The 12,710-nt window shown below is 32.2% G+C and overlaps 1 non-coding gene across 1 annotated transcript; it reads right to left on the reverse strand.

The window, feature by feature from the left end:
- Positions 1–2,097: 2,097 nt before the first annotated feature.
- TRNAN-GUU (transfer RNA asparagine (anticodon GUU)) lies at positions 2,098–2,171 on the reverse strand. Its single transcript has one exon. It is a non-coding gene; the product is annotated as a tRNA-Asn (tRNA).
- Positions 2,172–12,710: the final 10,539 nt, after the last annotated feature.

Below are 12,710 nucleotides of genomic sequence, written 5' to 3' on the forward strand. Positions count from 1 at the left end.
TAAAGTTGAAACATGCCATGTTATATTCTTAGGCTTTCTTGCTCCCTTATGATCACTCCCTTTTCCCTCTCTCATAATGGTTTATTTAATTTATTTAATTAATTATCAGTATTAGTTTACATTATTTTACAATATTTATTTAATTATTTAATGTATTTAATTAATTAATAGTATTAGCAATACATTATTTAATAGTATTTATTAATTAATTATGTTATTTATTTAATTAAATACCATAATTAATAAAAAATTCTATTACAAAAAATACACCTAATATTTTTAAATAATTAAATAAATACCATAATTAATAAAATATTGTTAATTAATGAATTACTAAATAATTATATCAAAATACTGTTAATTAATTATAGTGTTTTCATAAATACTGTTTACTAATTAAATAAATACCGTAATTAATTGCAGAAATATCATTAAAAATACTATAATTAATTGTGGTATTTATTTATTTATTTGTTTTTTTAATTTTTGTATTTTGGTATGCTTAGGGGGTATTTTAGTCAATTTGGGTCTAAGGAGGCCAAAAGAAAATTTTAATTTAATGGTGGGTATTTGGGGTTAAAAAATGAAGGGTTGAGATGTATTTGAGTATATATAGTGGTTTTGTATGTACGGGCTAATGATATTGGCTAAAATGGAATGTTTTTTTTATGGAGGGCAAAAAGGGTATTTTGCACTAAAATTTTATAGGGTGGGGGGTTTTTAGGCATTTTGAATTGATTGATGGGGTTAGATTGGCGTAAATAGGCTCGGATTAGGTAGATCTAGAGGGGTAGTGATTTGGTTAACTTATTAACTTTGAAACGAAATCTTGTTGTGATGGAGGGGATAATGAGGGAATTTTTTTTGTTCAAATATGGAAGGGTGGTGTTTTTGAGCATTATGGGTTGATTGGTAGGGTTAGATTGGCCTAATTATGCCGAGATCGGGCAGATTCGGAAAGGACTTAATCCATTCAATATGATGCTTTGAAACAGAATCTTGGTGTAATGGAGGGGCAAACAAAGGTATTTTGGTTCGAGTTTTTAGGGTGTTTAGGATCTTATGGAAACATCGATTGATTTTGGAGGGCCAAAATCACGAAAATTTGGGTCAACATGAGCATATGAAATAGAATATTTATTTAATGATGGGGCAAATAGGGGAATTTTAGGTTAAAAATTTATGGATAGATGTTTTGGTGTGTCTAGGGTTCAATTGTATGGTCTAATTGATTCAAAGGTGTTTGGATCAAGAAGATTTGGGTTGTGAGTGTTTCAAGCTAATAAGAGGGTTCGAAAGGGAATCTTGGTTTGATAAAAGAATAAATGAAGGGGAATCTTGGGTTGAAATTTCAGGGTTAGATATTTTATGAGGTCTTAGGTGTGATGCCGGTGTTCGAGGATTTTTAGGTACTTTGGAAGGATTGGAACAGTCTAATTGGGTGTTCGGGGTAAATTGGGGTTTCAACGATGAATTGAGCAAAAATTAGGTGCTAACATATGGGGTTTCTAGAGGTTTTGGTTTCTTGTATCATTTGGTGGGGTTTGATTGGTCCATAAATGGTATGATCAAAGGCATTTAAGAAATGAATGTCTTGTCCAATGAGATATCCCAAATTAAAATCTTAGTGTGATGAAGAGTTAAATGGGGGATATCTATGATGAAATTTTGTGGTAAGGTGTTTATAAGTATCTAGAGCTCTTTAAAAGCCCATTAACTCTAATTTGCAATTCAGTTAAAAAATCATGTGCGATCGGATTCTGACTAGTATTCCACTATGAGGTAAAACAAAAATTAGAAAAAATTAAAAATATGAATGATACAAGAGATCAAAATGCGAGAAACAATATCATTTGATTTACCATTTGAGGGGAAACATTGTAACAAAACTATGAGGAGATTCAGTTATAATGTAATTGTATTATGTGAGCAAAAAAATGTATTAGAAAATGAAACTAACAATCAAATTTGTATAAGGTAACCAGGTTTCATAAATGATTATTCTTATAGATTTTGTATTATCAATTTCTCGTCAAACAAACAGTACAATAAAATTATTTTATTTATAGTGCATTTTATTCTATAGGTTAAAAAATTCGCTAGAGGAAGGGTTTGAACCTTCGACCTTGTGGTTAACAGCCACACGCTCTAACCAACTGAGCTACTCCAGCTCTTATATTTGAAAATCCCAACTCTCGTTATCATTTTAAGTAGGGGTACATTTTGGGCAACCTTGGATGGCCCTAATTAGTGTCAAATTCTAATTTATGCCAACGTAAGGTGCACTCCTAATTTTAGATGGTTTGCGCTTTTCTAGTGATATGCATGATTTTGTTTTTTTTTTTTATTTTAATAGAAAAATATTTTTCGATAAGTTCATACGAAAATAATTGTCACTTTTACTGTAACATGATTGGTTTTGTTTTTCAAAACATAAACCATTGTCACATCAACAAAATGTTTCTACTGATATGATAGTCGTTTTTGTATTTAGGAAACAAATTAAAATCTTCCACATTGATGAATATGAACACCCCGAAAATCATTCACATTGGCCAACACTCACTTCATCAATAACCTTGATTAATAAATTTCATGAACATAAATTATGAGGCCCTCCACATGCCTAAAGAAAAATAAAAAGAACTAGTGGGCTTAATCACTGCCATTGCAACGTGAGATGTTGGGAGGTTTCATTGAGTCATTTAGAGGACATCTATATCTATATTATATTATAAAGATAAAAGAGGGGGGAGGTGAGGGCCCTCTCACCAAAGGCCTCACACACGTAGACCTCTCCATTCTCAGTTATTACACCAGTGGGATTTCCATTTGAAAGTGCAAAAATGAACCCCTCTTCCCATTATTATTGTTATTATATGAGCATTTATTTTCATTTATTTTAGCAATAAAGATTACATCTCATCTTCTTTTCAGTTTTTGCAAATGGCAACCCACCTTTATTTCTTTCATTTTTAACATTATGCATTGCAACTATTTTTCTAACATTGTGTTTCCCCTTTGTATTTTTTTCTTTGTCTCTCACAACACCACATGGATGGGCCCACCAGCGACCATGGCATAGGTGATGGGTGACGAGACGGGATCTGCTCCTCACAAATGGGTGCCTCACATGCACATCCACCGTGCATTGAGAACATCTCCCATGAAAAATGCCCAATGCATGATAGGATGTTCGTGTGAGACGCCTGTAAGGTGTCAGGTGTGAGGAACAGATCCGGTCTCATGGGTGACTCCAATACGTAGGGTTGCAGCATCTGGCCTCTCCTATGGCTTTAACGGGCATCCGGACATCCATTAATGTCTCTTAAACATCCTCATGCAGGCAAAAAAAACCCCTGCCCCTATCATTTTCCTTGCAAGTTTTTATTTTTAGAAAAGGTAAGGATTGTAACAATAATCATCTACATTTCTGTTATTTATGAAAATAGTTGGTTTTCTATAACTCTTTCCAATATGACTATCTTTGTAAGTATCGTTTACTTGGCTTTCTAGAACTTCTTTATTGTTCATTTATGAAAACAGTGCAGTTGTTATTTTCTAATTGCTACAATGCTACTAAGCTGAAGCTGATATCGCATTGGTTATTTTATGCAATTCCTTTGTAGTTCAAGTGATTTCTCATTCTTTCCAAGAACAACATGGTGGTAGTTGCTCATTGAATCAATTTCCAAGCAAGCTATCTCCTTTTATTTATTTATTTATTTGTTTTGATCGCTTATCTCCTTTGTGTCTTTAGCCATAACAAGCTTTTCTTTGGTATATCTTGACCTATTTTTGTAATCAGTTATATTCACTTTAATGAGGTTATTAATTACATCCATAGAAAATGAACAATAAAGAAGAATCAAAATTATAAGAAAGTTGTAAACCACCATTTTATTCCTCTTAAATTAAACTTCATTGCTGATTATTTCAGATGCATCAAGAGGTTTTTCATTTGTTTTCCAAAAATAGAAACTATTAACAAACTAGTGGCTAATTTGACGCGTCTTTCCGTGTAGTGTATTGGCTATTTAGAAGCTCGACAAATTGAATTGTGGTTTTTTCTGTTTGGTTTGCAATAGATCTAATTGCCAAAAGATATTGGGTTGAAAAGACGCACGAAGCCCGTTTTTGGCTATTTTTGAGAAGCTCCAAATGGAGCTTTTCGGTTTTTTTAATTCATCTTTGCGCAGAAAAACACGCCTTAACCAGATGGTTTTCTGACTGTCAAGATCTTGATGCAAAAGTTCACTACGTCTTTTGACTGTTAAAGATTTCAGAAGATCTTTCAAAAAAGACTTGCCAAACGGTCCCGAACTTAAAGAATAGGCAACCACTTTGTAGGTGTAAACTACCTTAATTTTCCACTTCATTCAAACTATCATTTAAATCTAGATTCTTTTTTATATTTTAGATCAAAGGCTATCTGATATATCTTTTCCTTATATTCCTATTTTTTTTTGGTTCCATTAACCCCCTATATTTCAAGTGATTATTGATTTCTTCCTTCCATACTTCTTGATCCTCTTATTGCCTAAGCTTATATTTGGTCTAGTAATCTAGGTATCTCAATTCTTCTTTTCTTAAACTCTTTTGCACTTTCATTGATTTTTCATTGCTGATATTCAATTAGAAATTTCTCTTTGGTTCAACTCAGTTAATGGTGATTACTAATTGGTCTCTCTTTATAATTCCTTTGCAATTCAAGTGGTTTCCAATTGAGCTGGTTAGCTTTTCTTAATGAATAATCTTATATCAATTCAACTAATTGTGATTTGTCGTTGATGACTTATAGTGTTCCTACCGCCGGTTGCAAATGCCTCTAAAGTTGAGACCTGTTCCCTTCTTAATGGTCTAAGTATTATAATTAATTTAATAAATAAATAAATTTAGTAAAATAAATGACACGATTCTAGGTCTTATTTTGCTAGCAATAATAATTTGTTAGATTATTAAATTATTAATTAATTTAGGGTTGTCAATGGGGCTGGGTTAGACTATCAGGCTACCTGGCCCATGAACAGATCTAGTTGGGATAGCCAATATCTATCCCATCCCAATAATAAATGAGGTTTTATTTATTTATTTTATTAAATTAAATTATTAATTTATTTAGTTTAATAAATTAAGTAAATTATTATCCATCATCTTTTATTTATTTAATTGAATAAATTATTAAATTAATCAATAATTTATTTTACTAACAAACTATTTCTCTTTCTCTCTCCCCAAGCCCAATATTTAGGGCTATCAATGAGTTGGGTTTGGTTTGAGATAGTTATACCAATCCTATCCCAATAATAAATAAATTTTATTTATTTATTTACTTATTTTACTTACTTAATTAGTTAATTAATTTTGTGTTGTCAACGGGCCAGGCCTAGTCATTGGGTTACCCGACCCACTCTTGGTCGGGCTTGAACAAGAATTTAGGCCTATAGGCTTGGGCTCGAGCTCGGGTCCAAAACACTGGGCTTTACTTTTTTTGGGCTTGAGTTGCCAACAGGCTAGGCTAGGCCATCGGGCTACCCAACCCACTCTTGGTCGGGCTTGGATATGAATTTAGGCCTATGGGCTTGGGCTCGGACCCAAAACACTAAGTGTGACTTTTTCGGGGCTAAGCTCGGGCTTTCTAGAAAAACCTCGCTCGATCTCAACCAAAATACATTTTTATTTAATAAAAATATATTTTATATAACAAAACTATATTTTATGTAATGAAATAATATAAATAAATAAATCAATCTTGTTGTTAAATAAAGAATAAAAATAATTTTCTCAATTTCTTGGTTGGGCTTTGGGCTTGGGCCTAGGCTTAGGCTCAAGATCGAGGTCTGATGGGGTCGGGCTTGGGCTTGGGCCTAAATATGTTCTATTGATATAAAGGCAAAGCCTGACCCAAACCCAGTCAATTGATAGGTTTAACCTGTTGATAGCCCAAAATATTAGGCTCAGGGAGAGAGGGAAATAATTTGTTAGAAAAATAAATTATTAATTAATTGAATAATTTAGTAAACTTAATAAATAAAATCTATGGATAGTATAGTAAAATAAATAAATAATTGGGAGAAGATTGGTCCAAGCTATCCAAAACCAAACCTGACCCATTCACAACCCTAAATACTAGGCTCAGGTTGAATTGAATAAATAAACATTTATGGATAATAATTTATTTAATTTATTAAAATAAATAAATGAATAATTTAATTTGGTAAAGTAAATAAATAAAATTTCATTTATTATTGGGACGAGATAGGTAGAGGCTATCCCAAACCATTAACCCATTGATAGCTCTAAATATTAGGTTTGGGGAGATAAAGAAAAATAATTCATTAGTAAAATAACTTATTAGTTAATTAAATAATTTAGTAGGCTAAGTAAATAAAATCTATAGATAATAATTTACTTAAATAAATGAATAATAAGTAAATTTTAATTTGGCAAAAAAATAAATAAGATTTCATTAATTATTGGGACGAGACAAGTAGAGGCTATCCCAAACCAAACTTAACTCATCGATAGCCTTAAATATTAGGCTTGGTGAGAGAGAAAAAATAATTCATTAGTGAAATAAATTATTAATTGATTAAATAATTTAGTAAACTAAATAAATAAAATCTATGGATAATAATTTACTTAAATAAATGAATAATAAGTATATAAATATTCATTTATTATTGGGATAGGACTAGTCCGAGCTATTTAGAACCAAACCCAACCCATTGACAACTCTAAATATAAGGGTGCAAATGGATTGAATCATGATCTGATCTAATCCAAGATCTGATCCTATTTTGTCGAATTCGGATCACCCCCTGTTTGAATCTTCGGATCGAATAATAGGGTCCAATAAGAAATCAGATCGTTTTCAGATCACACCCTATCCGATCTGATATATGTTATATATTTATAAATATAAATATATAATATATAAATGTATATTATTTATATTGTATTTTTATAAATTTGTCATATTATTCATTTTTTATAAAACATGTATATATATGATGAAAATATTTAAAAAATACTTGCAATTTTGTTTTCTCTTTATTTAAATTGGTATATTTTATTGTTCTTTAAATAATTTATTAAATTTTAAGGAAAACAAGTTGGATTGGATCAGATATGAAGATTTGACTTATCGACAGGATTCGAATTTAAGTCGAAGCTTATCATATCCGATCGAATTCGACATGAATAGTGGCAGATCAAATTTGGATATACCCTGATTCGAATATGATCTGATTTGTTTACATCCCTACCTAAATATAGTGCTCAGGGAGGGAGAAAGTTAAATGGCATCATTGTAAATAATTAAATGGCATCATGAGAGAGGGAGATGACAAATGACAAGTTATCATTATTTTTATTTTATTCAATGGCATCATTGTAAATAATTAAATGTTTAGTAGTAAATATGAAGGAGGAAACGTAAGATTTCATACGCTTGAGCTTCACACGAATAGATGCCTTTTATTGACACCTTAGGTAGCCTTGTCTCCCTTTTTTTGCACCTATTTGTATTAAGTATATATATAAGATAAGATAATATAAGATGACCCACAACCACTAAGTATGTGTTTGGTTTTGTGGGTGTTTATTTATGAAGTGTTTATCAGATAAACGTTTATTTGGAAAATGTTACTTTAAACATTTATTGCTTTTGTTGTTTGGTTGGACGTTTTATGGGAAGTTCAAGTAACACCCCATAAAGTTACTTTCCACCTTAGCTTTGCCACATAAGCATTTTGTTTCAATAAATGCCTAGGCATTGAGGGTACATGAATTTGAACTTTTCCCCAACACCTCATGCACATAAATCAAAGCATTTCTTTTTTTCATTGTTCATTTGATAAGCGTTGAAACCTAACAGTGGTTTCATGCACAATAAACACCAATGCCTATGTGGTGGCGTTTTTCTAACAAACAGCTAAAGAACTAAAAATAGTTGTGAGCGCCGTAAAACAACTCACTTAAGCTGATTCAGAATTGCCACCCATCATTTGAAGGAAATGGAGGTAATGGGACCTCTGAGAAGGGCATCAAAAAAATCATTTTGCACTTATAGTACTCCAAGGCCCTAGGCATTGACTAAACCAGTCTGGGTAAGATTCGAATGGGAGAGGGAAGGGGTTAGGCACCCTTCTTCCATGTCTGATAGGTGGAGCCCACATGATGATATCACACAAGCATATACAATTAATTAAGGAGAAAGCAACAAGTTGAGAGCAACCCAACAAAAGAAAAGCCATTCTATTTTATTATTTGAACTTTTTATTATATTAAAGCTCGTCCTTGAGATATCTCATAACACGTGACGAAACCCTAGCAGTGCTTCCTAACAACTGACAGCGAATTCGAGATTCCTTTTCCTAATAGGAATCAAACGCTTTTGACTCATTCATTTCGGGACCTCGGGATCTCTCCCTATAAGTAGAGGTCCAACTCATAACGGGATTATCATTCTATCACTTTATCCTCCCTAGCCTTTAGCCTTACCTGGTATGTAGCCTCACTACCTCACTCATAATTCCTTTGCTTCGGTTCGCACCAAAGTCTTGCCAGTCATTTTGCTTTATTTTTGTCATGGTAAACACTGTATTTTTTTCTTGTTTTTGGCACCGTACAAGCAATTATTCTCCAGCTACATCCAAGAATGCTCTTTCAAGGTTTGAAAGACCATTATCTCATCTAGATTCAGCGACCATTATCATTTGTATTTGCTTTGTTTTCCATTCTCTGATATCAGTGGTCTGCTTTTGTCACAGTCCAAGAATCGACTTCTGTGATCATTTGAAAGAGAGATTTCACTTTTGAGATCTTTTGAAAGAGGTCTATTCTTTGAGAAGACAGCTCACTTCTCCAATCATTGAAAAGAGGTCTTTGGTCAGTTTTGAGAATGCATCTTCTTACTTTTCATTTATTTTTTCACTTGGGTCCATTTCTGCATTCTTTGTTGAGGGTCTTATTTTCTTTGTTTAATTTTTGTTTTGTGTTGTAGAAGAGTGAATGAGGCTTCTTTTTTGTTGACTTTCATCATCCGGTTTGGAATCACAAGACTTTTTTTATCTGGTTGCAACCATTAGATGTAGGAAGGTAAGCATACAAACCAAGCCTTTGTTTTTCATTTGAAGTGTTTCCTTTTTTCTGTTTTTTTTAACCTGTTTTAGCAATAGTGGAATAAAAATACTCTTAATTTCATATTCGTGAAGAAAACAAGAATTTGTGAAAATTTGGGTTTCAAAGAACTTGTTTTTAACAAAACCAGGTGAGGACGATGAACAAAGCTGGTTATTTTTCACCCAATTTCGATATAGACAACGGATAATCCTATATCAAATTTTCAGTTACTTATACATCGTATTGTAAATTGATTTATGACAAGTTGTGTCCTATACAGGTGCCTGAAAGAATCAATTAATAACATTATTATCAAAAGATTTAAGTTCCATTTAAAATCAAATTCATTAATAAAAGTATAAAACTTCAATTTCCATTAATTTGATTAGCTTAGTTTAGTTAATTTAATTAATTAACTTACCTTACCTAAATAATAATTAATTGGTTATTAGGACATCATAACATCATATTATTAATAATTAATAAAATAACTAATAATTAATATTACAGAAGTTCCATTTTCATTAATAATAACTTCAAATTTAAAATTAATTAATAAACATAATATAAATAATATACTTAATTGTTATACAATTTAAATACTTTTCATATCCAGGTGATATATAATTGCACCTATTGTTGAAGATTGTGACATTTGTGTGTTGCTTATGGTTGCACCTATTGTTCCGTTTTCATGAAAATTGCTTGTTAGTAATTATAAAAAAACTATTTATAAATTAGTTAGTAATAAAAATGTTAAGATTAAAATCCAACCAAATTTCATACCATGCAGGAGCTTTATTATCGCATACATGGCACAATGCAAAGGGAATAATTGGGATACCTGATTGGGAATAAGGATGGGGATGCGGTGTGAAGTCCCTACATCAATCCGATCCCAAATGTAAAATATTTCTATTTCAAAATTAGTTTTTTACAATACATGGGAAATAATTGAGATACCCGATTGAGGACAAGGACATAAATGAGGAGTGAAGTCCCTAACATCAGGGATAGGGATGGGGAGTATGGTTCCTACGCAAACTCGCTTTGTTTCTATTTCTAAATTCTACCATGTCAAGATATTAAATAAATCAAAAAATTAGATATGTAATAATAGTAAAAGATTATTAAAAATAGAAACAAATTCATCTAATGAAAATTAATAAAAAAAATAAAATTCTTTTAAATTCAATTGAGACTAACACAAATTAACAACAATTTATCTAACATAACAGAAATTAGGGTAAATTGTTGAAACCTCGCTAGAAGTTTCTAACTATTGTTGAACCCCCTTGAAGTTTAATAATTGCAATTACCTCCCTTGAACTTTTTAATACAGTTACAAGTAGAACCCCTTCCATAGAATCTTCTTAAAAGAATGTATGAAAATGTCTAACATACCCATGCATTACTTTGAGGCTGGTTTGTATAGGAAAAAAAATACAAGCTTTATGAACAACAAATACAAAGAGAATTTAAGGTTGCAACTTTACCTTTGAGTGATTGATGTGAAGGGAAAATAAATCAATTTTAGAAAAGAGAGGACTAGGGATAGTGATTCTTATGAAGAAAAATTTGAAAAATAAACATTTTTGTTAAAAGTAACTGCATGGGTATTTTGGACATTTTCATGCCTTTTTTTTAGAAGATTTTACCAAAGAGGGTCTACTTGCAACTATGTTAGAAAGTTCAGGGGAGGTGATTGCAATTACCAAACTTCAGGAGATGTTTCAACACAGCCAAAAACCTTAGAGGAGGTTTCAGCAATTTACCCTAAAAATTAATACAATTTTATCTAACATTACACAACAAAAAAACAATGCTTGGGTTAAATTTACTTTCACTTTGCCCAATTAAAAATACCATAAAGGTTCTTTAACATAGATTTTAGTTTAACAAAGCCTGTGCATTACATGGGGCCCCACTAGTTCAACTTGATTTCAACCAAGGTTCAAAGTATCGATACGTATTGGGCCGTATCTGTCAATACGTATCATATTGGAAGCTTTCCAATACACCCCTATAGAGGATGTGTGGGGTTTCGACCAATTCAGGGGTGGACGAACCTTAAACCGACTCCTTTGAACTAGATTTGATAAAAAACTAAAAAAATAAAAAAAAAGCTATCAATATTGCTCGATATGCCTTTACTGGTGTATCGGGTGTATTGATATTTTGAACCTTGATTTCAACGGTTGAAGCCTCAAAAGTCAAAGCCTCCTAAATTGCTAAGTGCATGACACTATGATAGTATGAGATGAGAGACAGAGAGAAATGAAATAATGAGAAGAAAGAATTGAAAAAAGAATTTAGAATTGCTTAATTGGTGTGATGAGAATGGTGGGGGATAGGGTTATTTATAGGAATTGAAATAATTCAATTGTCCAAAATACTCTAAAAACTAGTTGTTTTTTAATTATTGAGGGGTATTTTGGTCATTATAAAGTCATTTCTCACTTTATACAAATGCTCCCAAAGTCCCAAAGTAGTTGTTATATTATAGGATATAGTTGTTAGAGGGGCATTATTGTCCTTTTTCTTCCCCTCCAAAGCTAAAATACATAAATAACCTCTATATAGACATTTATAGGCTTATAGTTGTTGATTGAGGGGTATTTCTATAAAAAAGCCCTAAAAAGCTCAAACTAGCTATTTTTTTTGGGCCCAACAGCTAGTTTTCTCGGATGGTCTGCACTTGGCCCGTTGTGAGCTCGTGGGCTAGGTTGTGTCGGGCTGTTTTGTGTCGTGCCAACACGTGGGCCATGGGTTGTGCCATGCCGCCCCGTGGACCTAAAATCCCCAGCCCGACAGGACCCACACGATCATGCCATGCTTGGCATGACCCCATGTGCCATTGTGCTGGGCCAATGCAAAGTCGTGCTACGGGTGGCACAACCCGATTTATAGCACTAGGTTTAACCTTAATTTCTAAAATAGCTTTAAATTTTCCCAAATTCCTAATACCTTTAGGATCCAAAAATTTAATGTTTAAAATACCTTTAAATTTCCATAATCCAATGTTTAAAGCAATGTGTTCCACATTAATATATATATATAGTGTGTGTGTGTATAAATATATTTTAGATATTTTATATGATTATTTTATATTTAATTTATGTTTTTAATTCAATTTTTAATTTTTTATTTATAAAAAATGTTAAAAATTGCAATTTGAGGCCAAAAAGGTTTTTTTTTCATGAAAATAGTGGGGCAAGGCGCCTATGGACATCGGAGTGCAAAGTTATGGCCTCTGAAAGTTTGTATGCATTGAATGTGCAACCTATGACCTGGTGACCAGGTTGAATGGGTCAATGATTGAACCGGTCGGGTTGAATGATTCTTGACCAGGTCAATGGTTTTTGACCATTTGGCGAGTCTTGATTGAATCAAACCTAGGACCTTGTTCGGGTGATGGTTCGAATAGTTCGACCGGTTGGGACAACTGTGGGTTGAAAACACTAGTTTAAAATACTCCTAAATTCCCATAATATAATTTTCAAAATACCCCAAATATGATATATTTTTAGGTGTAGACTTGGGGCGGGAAAATTTAGGAATTCCCTATCCCCAATAAGGAGGAG

The sequence above is a fragment of the Nelumbo nucifera genome, chromosome 1 (assembly GCF_055504915.1).
Source record: "Nelumbo nucifera cultivar China Antique chromosome 1, China Antique-T2T, whole genome shotgun sequence".
NCBI lineage: Eukaryota > Viridiplantae > Streptophyta > Magnoliopsida > Proteales > Nelumbonaceae > Nelumbo > Nelumbo nucifera.